Source organism: Bactrocera tryoni, unplaced genomic scaffold (assembly GCF_016617805.1).
Source record: "Bactrocera tryoni isolate S06 unplaced genomic scaffold, CSIRO_BtryS06_freeze2 scaffold_11, whole genome shotgun sequence".
In the NCBI taxonomy this organism is placed as follows: Eukaryota; Metazoa; Arthropoda; class Insecta; order Diptera; family Tephritidae; genus Bactrocera; species Bactrocera tryoni.
The window spans coordinates 13812501-13820717 of record NW_024395824.1 but is presented as its reverse complement, the minus strand read 5'-3'; the positions used below and the strand labels follow the sequence as shown (position 1 = coordinate 13820717).

Sequence of the window (8217 nt, the reverse complement as noted above, 5' to 3'; positions counted from 1 at the left end):
ATTGTGGCATAACTTTTATATACCAATTAAAATAATAAATTTAAAATGAGAAATGATATTTTGATTTATGCTTGTATAAGTTTATTAAATTTAAGACTTCCCAACCCAATTTGCATAATATTTCTATATGTTAACAATATTATACTAAATATTAAATGTTATTTTGAAAATGTACTTTATTTTTATAATATAACGCAACCGTCTTAACTCGCTCTTCTAATTTTCATATTACCAAAATTAAAATGCCGTCGGCATATGTGGAAATGGGATATGTTGCCTCTTCGAAATTTTCATATAAATGAAAAATGCGCTGTTAAACTGCTGAAGAGACAGCTGCTAGCATACCATATATGGCAAACTATGTAGTATTCTATATCTAGTAAGCAATGAGCGATGTGGAGTCTGCACAGACAGAGATGCCCCGTTATTATAATAAAAGTATTTTGGAGAGTTGGTAACACTGTAAGGTTGGCACCATCAAACATGTCAACACATTAATTATATTTATATATTTTGAAATTTGAAATTGAAATTTAAATACACGATGTTATGAGCAAAGTTGATATTATGTTGTCGATTCAAAAGTCTTGTTTTAATGCGTTCTTCAATTCGAGTGGAACTGAGAGTACAAAAACCGTCAAATGTTTGACAGCAAGTAAGTGGTCAACTTTTATATGGGAATATGAAATTGTCGTTTTACTCTATCTTACTCGTAATTTTTCACCGTTTAGACCTACCCTGGACTACGACAAACATTGTAAAACTAAAGTCAGCTCAATCGGCCCAGCCGTTCTCGAGTTTTAATCAGACTAACGAACAACAATTCATTTTTATTTATATAGATAGATAGATAGATTATTTATATAGATATACTTAAGGTCCGTATCCAGCTCTTAAGTAATTGCTCAAGAAAAAAAATACATTATTTCGTCAAGTTATTTTGACAGCTGGTTACGCATTGTGAATGATCCACATTAGAAGGGCAAGAGAGAATAAACAAGCTTTGTGTGTAATATGTATGTATGCATGTGTATAGTAACATAAATAATGGGTTGTCAAAAAAGTCTTGCGGTATTTTTATTGAATGAATTTTTCATGACTCATGCCCAGCTCTTGACGGATGCTACAGCTGCTACTATGCCGGTCTCTTTCGACCGATTCAGCGATTTTATCGCAATTTTCGGCGACAGGCCTTCCGGAGCGTGGCGCATCTTCGACCACCTCTACACCAGAACGAAAACGTTGAAACCATCGTTATTTCTCTCCATGTTTATTTTGCTCCACGTTTGCGACGCTATAACTCACGAACGACTTAAAAGAAACGACAATCAATCAAACACGTGTTAGCGCGTGAAATGAGCTTTCCAAAAAGGTATAGCATGACCCGATGCGACGAATAAAACTAGAACTACGCGCTTTCAGCGCCAACTAGCGAAAATACCGCAAGACTTTTTTGACAACCTTTATTTTCATCGCGATTTAAGGAATGTGGATGAAGATTGGTAGGTTTTTTACATAATTTCAAAATGAACTATACTCCATAAAAATAATTTTAACTAATTTATGATGAATTTAACGATTACTTTGATTTCCTTCAAGAAACAATTGTGGATTTCATGTTTCTTCGCAAAACCGGGTTTGACACATTCGCATTTTATTGAAAAAATGTATTAAACATTAGTACTAGATTTCTTTAGAACTGCATACTAGCACAAAAAAATTTACCGCAGGAAATTTACTTGACCATTTCATAAACGTTTTTATATGAAGTTCTGACATTTCTTGAGAGCTGGATACTAAGCTTTACAAATATAAGTACATTTTCTTTGTTTATTTTCTCTTGCTCTTCTAATGTGCATCATTCACAATACGTAAACAATTGTCAAAATTTATTGACTACAGCTCAAGATATATGGAAGCATTTCCAGAGCATTTACTCTAGAGCTGGAAACGGACGTTTAGATAAAATGATGTTCGTATTAAATTCCCTGCGTTTAAAAGATATAAAAAAAGGTGCGTAGAGTCCCTACGCGTGGATGAAGTTATACTTCTTAGTGATATTTCAAGAAATGCATATCATTTTGTATGAAAGAAAACTAGAAAGCTTAAGTTCACATTTTATAAATTTATTATGAACATAAAATGAAGAATAAAGCAAAGTCTAAATGAAGGAACTTTGACGAGAAAAGCAGTTCTGTCTCTTCGTTGCGGAAGAGAATATGAAGCGTAATCATCTTTCTTTGATCGTTGAAGGCCCAGCAGTTATCGGTGAATTGACGACCGTTGATTCATCAGTAGTTATAGATGTTTCCGCAGAGATTGATGGAACAGCAAACGTTGAATCTTTTTTTACGCGCTCTCTATTCATTTAAACCTATTATTTAAATCACTATTCACTGTGTACTAATACTACAAATAGTCATCAATATTATATAGAACACGAATTAATTAGTAAATAAACACTGTCTACAGAAATGATCCTGTGAGGTCTTAACTTTTCAACGGCTAACGCAGAGTATTTCAACCAAAAGTCGCACAAAATAGTAAAGAATTCTAAAGGTCATTAATTTCTTTGAAGAAATGAATGATCCTGAGAAGTATAGTCTTAACTTTTCAACGGCCAACGCAGAGCATTTCAACCAAAAGGAATTTATTCATTAAAATCACCACTCAGAAGTCGTTTTATCCGTTGTAAGCGAAGATTTTCGAAGAAGCATCATTTCTAATATGCCACAAGACAAAATTAGAAATGAACTTCTTAAACCTCACGCTGTCAGATAAAACGATACACTTCGTCATTGAGGGTCGATTTCCAAAAAATGTAAATGAAGACTAACTACAGAAATGATCCTGTAAAGTATAGCCTTAATTTTTCAACGGCCAACGAAGGTATTTCAACAAAAGCTCACATAAAATAGTTGAGAATTCGCAGAAATGAAAGACAAAGGAAAGAAAAAGGAGTGTAACTTCAATAATGCACAAGCATACAAACATACATATGAGCACACATGTGAATAGTCACCTCGTCATCGCGGGTCGATTTGCAAAGAAAGTAAATAAAGACTGACGAGAGAACTTAAAAGTATAGAGAAGGTGCAGGTTCGACTGCGAACATTTGATAGATTCAAATTAGGGAATTCACCGCATTTGTTAACATTGTAGGTCGGAATTCGCCTCGCAATTTTAACATTTTTTACAATTCTCTCACATATTCTAACCGAGAATATGGAGAGACAGAAATAAATGTATTTATAAAATGATTTCTTTGATATTCCATAGGATGGAAATATGTATGTAGAACTCTCTTATTTTTGATTTATTATTTTTCAAATTATTCAATGCTAATTTGATCTTATTTTATAATAACTCATTTTAAATATATAAAAGATTTACCTAAGCATTATGATGATATTTTCATGGTTCATACGCAATGTACGAATGTAAGCAATTTCGTTTTGCCGTCGGCATTTCAATTTCTCATGCTTCAATTTTTGCTTTCAACTAAGAAATCGCTTGTATGTATGTATGTGCAATATATGCCTTTGCGTTTTGCCGTCGGCATTTCCATATTGACATGCAAAAGTAATTATGTATTTCATTGTTTCGTTTTGGCCCAATTTTGTATATTAAGACAAGTGTCAATAATTGCGCCAAAATCAAATATGTATATCTGTGGTCCCAAGCCATAACAACACAACTCCACTTCTGGCCAAAATGAGTTATTATCATGGTTGGAATCTCCATACTTGATTTCACATTGTGTCAAAATCTTATAAAGATCACTCCAATAGTTAGCGAGATATTAACGAAAGAAAAACTGATCAAATCAAAGTGATTGCAAATTGCACAGGGAATAACAACACATCCTTTCGCCTCACTTGTGCTTTTGTTCTCAGTTCACATTCAACAAGCGGAGCGGCTGGTTGTTCATTTTTTGCGTGCGGAAAAATAGCATATCTAACTTGTGCTTTTATTCCGAAGTAAGTTTGTTGTTCCGAAACTTACATAAGTATATTTGTGTTGTTTTATTCAAAGTATTTTTTTTCTAATGCCTACCATAACTTAAGTTGTGCTTTTGTTTTGTGCTGTGTTTCTTATCATTAGTTAACATAACAAAAGATATGGTATTTTTCCAAAACGAATTATTTGCAACCAACAATTTAACTTGACCTGCTTTTTTATTCCAAGTGCTAGCTTAAAGAAATTCCTGAATTGTGCTTTTTTGCAGTACATATTTACATAGTGAAAATTCAAAACACAATGGAAGACCAAGGTAGGTTAAAATTTATCCGACATTCTAAGTGTTTGAAACAAGTTTTATTAAATTGTTCCACATTTTTTTGTCATTGAAGTTTCAGAAACGCGTGATTTACATCAATGGCCCTTCGAGAAAGCCAATTTTCATACGAGCCATTTTCCAGCCATAGGCGATAACTTATTCTTAAACATATTTCACGATCCCGTTGTACCGAATGAGACATCATGTAGTGTAGTTTGCGGATTTGCCAATTTTTCACGCAATTTTACAAAATTGTTCTCAACTCAGATCGTTAATACATCTCCGCAACTATTCGAAATGGACTTTAGCAGCGATGATTCTATCAGAGATCCCGACTATATTGTTTCAAGTGCGACCACGGAATCAGAAAAGGAGAATCAACCTGTTTATATTTCGGAGTCAATATTAGAGAGTCCATATGCCGATACTGATGAAAATGTCCAAAACTTTACTCAACCTCCCAAAAATATAAAAAAAGACAGACAATTAAATAGAAATTCGGGAAGATCGTACACCACGAAAAAAGGAAAAGTGGTTGCTGGTCGCAAGTGCCTACCTCTCGAAAGTTGCCGAAAGAAATGCGCTCTGAAAGTACCTTTTGAAAAACAAAAGCACATTTTTGAGGAATATTGGAGAATGGGCGACTACAAATCAAGGCTACTTTTCATTTGTGGACTCGTCGAAATTGGCGAAAAGCTATCTGAAAAAAAATCAACTAGAACGAAAATTCGACGAATAACAAACTATTATTCTGTAAATATTGATAGCGACAAAGTTGACGTCTGTAAAGGTTGTTTTTTGAAGTGCTTTGGAGAAACAAACAGTTTTTTGAGGAATGTGATTGAAAAGAAACTTAATTATCCAAAATCACCATTGGCCGATAAGAGAGGTAAGTTCACTCCAATAAACAAGCTAAACGAATCACAGGTCGAAACTATTACGCAACATATTAATAGCTTTCCTGCCTATGAAAGTCACTATTGTCGGCGTGATTCAAGTGCTAAATATTTAAGCTCCGACTTGTCAATATCAAAAATGTACAGTTTGTACTGCAAAGAGGTTGAAACTCCTATAAGTTTAGCAAAATATTCGGAAATTTTCCACACAATGAACTTAAAATTCAAACAACCGAAACTTATACTTGTAATAAATGTGACTGTTTTAAATCCCAATTAGACCACATCAATAAAAATATGCCAGAATATACAATGTTGATTGAAAAACAAGCAAGGCATCACGCAGATGCAGATAGAGCTTATAAATCAAAGGATTTTGATAAAGATCTGTCAAAAACTCACATAAATATAAAAACGTTCACATTTGATTTGCAGCAAGTTTTACCAACTCCTTACCTCAAAACCTCAGTCTGCTACTATAAGAGGCAGTTGAATACTTATAGTTTAACCATATACGATTGTGAAACGAATAAGGCCTTTTGCTATATGTGGCACGAAGCAGTTGGGCAGCGAGGTGCTAACGAAATATGTATTATCATGTATTTTCCAGCATTTAAAGAAGGTGTCAACAGACGAATATGTTGACTCAACCGTATTTTATAGCGATTCATGCGTTGGCCAAAATAAAAACTCCTTTGTGGGCTCAATGTTTATAGCTTTCTTAGAGAACAACCCTAATATTAAAATGATTGAGCATAAGTTCCTTGAGCCAGGGCATACACATATGGAGTGTGATGTGGCTCACGCCCTCATCGAACGAAAAAAGAAGAAGACTACTATGAAAATCCACCATCCACGTGATTGGTATCAATTCGTTCTTTCAGTTGGTACTAACAAAACGTTTGAAGTAATTGAAATGGAAAATAAATTTTACAAATTTGGTACAATCGCTAAAAATAAATTTAATTGGAGGAAAGTGAATGAAGATGGGGAAAAGTTTCCGTGGTCTGATGTGAAGTGGCTCCGATACACTAAAAATCGCTTTGGTGGTGTAAAATACAAAACTTCGTTAGAGGATACGCAGCCTTTTAAGACACTCAATGTAATGAAGCGTGGTGTCAGCTCCTTAACCATTCGGGACCAAGATAAAATCACAGCAACTCCTCTTATATCGAAAGAGAAAAAGGAAGACTTGTTGAGCATTGTAAACTTAATCGATCCCATGTTCCATAGTTTCTACAACAACTTAAACTCAGGAAATATACAGAATATTGATCCAGACATTGGCGATACCTCTACCTCAACTGAAAACATTGAGAACGATACCTCTCAATAGGATATCCTGTCATCATAAAAATCACTGTTTTATGTTTTAAATGGTGGACATTCACGTTTAGTTCTTTATTATCATATTGCATTACTTACTATTTTTTAATTTTATTTCATATTTTTCTAATATCAACTGATTTCAAAATCTTGTTGTATGTACTATAAAATTGCTGAAGTTCCAATGTTTTATTCTTAGCTTTCACATTTCATTACAAGAGGCTAATTTGTTTAAATAAATGCACTAATTTGAGTTCAATAACACCTTTATTTACGAATGTATGATATACATAGGTATGTGTTAATCAATGGAAATAAACTGCGGATTAATATACAACCAACTTTGACAAAAGAGCACAACTAATGTTATGCTAAACATATTTTGTTTAATATTATGGAATATTGGCATAACTTGAATTGTGTCGCCGGAGAGTAGAACCTTTAGTTCGGAATAATAACACAAGTTAAGTTATGTCTTTCAATCGTGTCAAATTACTTTAGGGAAAGAAGGATTGAATCACATTTTTAAGCGTATTTTAAAAACTACGGGCACTTACCTAAGTTTTTTGGCAGTATAAGATGGATATGATATCACTTGAGATATTTAAAAAAAAAAATTCCGGGATTCCTTCAAAAACTTTTTTCAATTTTTACTTTGAATCTTTAAAATGCTCTACTGAAAAATCAAAAAAACACACTTGTGCTGTTATGGCTTGTGACCACAGATATTATATATTCATATGTAAACATGTTTTAAACTTTACATAAATTGAAGTGTCAATAATTGCGCCAATTTTCATAAAGTTGGAAATTTTGCGCGAATAAGACGTGTGCAGGTTAAGTCGTGAATTTTATTTATATTAATTAATTTGAAAGTGCCGAAAAATGCGAAACGAAATTTCAATAAATTTAAATAAATTTAAGTAAATTTACATGTATTTTCATTTATATTTAATTGTCAATAAATTTTTTAAAAATTATTTGCCCTAGTTGTCCATTTTTTATTTTCTCACACATTTCAGCCGATTTTTGTATAGAAACAATCATACATACATATATTATGTCGTTTGCACATTTGTCTGTATGTTTGCGAAAGCAAATGTTCTACAAAAGCATATTTCTATACTTAAACAAAATTATTAGAACCATCGTATGTTTCTTATGTACATGCATAACCAAACCATACTTAAGTCAGCGCAACCTAAGCGTCAATGGTGGTGTTGGTGGTAAGCGCTTGGAAAGTCAAGTTGCTACCACAGGTTCGAATCTCGACAGAATAAATTTTTAATTTTTTGCTTTTAACATCATATACTATACAAATAAATATTTTTCTTACTAATAGAAATTAAATTTATCACAGCAATATTATGTATATGTATATTATGTATATTGCTCTGATAAATTTAATTTCTATTAGTAAGAAAAATATTTATTTGTATAGTATACGATGTTAAAAGGCATACATCTTCTATGGGTTGGGGTCAAAATTCTGCTTTTTTGGAAATTCTGCATTCATAATTCCGGAAGTCGGAACACCGGGAATCAAAGTTATGGAAGTCAATATTCTGGAATTCAAAATTCTGGATAACGAAATTCTAAATATCAAAATTCTGAATGGCAAAATTCTGAATGCAAAATTTTGTAATTAGTGCATTTAGTACAAAAAAGTAAATGAACAACAACAAACAAAGCAATAACAATAACAAATACAATCAT

At 32.7% G+C, this 8217-nt stretch overlaps 1 pseudogene; it reads right to left on the bottom strand.

Moving 5' to 3' along the window:
* Positions 1-2665: 2665 nt before the first annotated feature.
* LOC120779937 lies at positions 2666-2867 on the bottom strand (annotated as a pseudogene).
* Positions 2868-8217: the final 5350 nt, after the last annotated feature.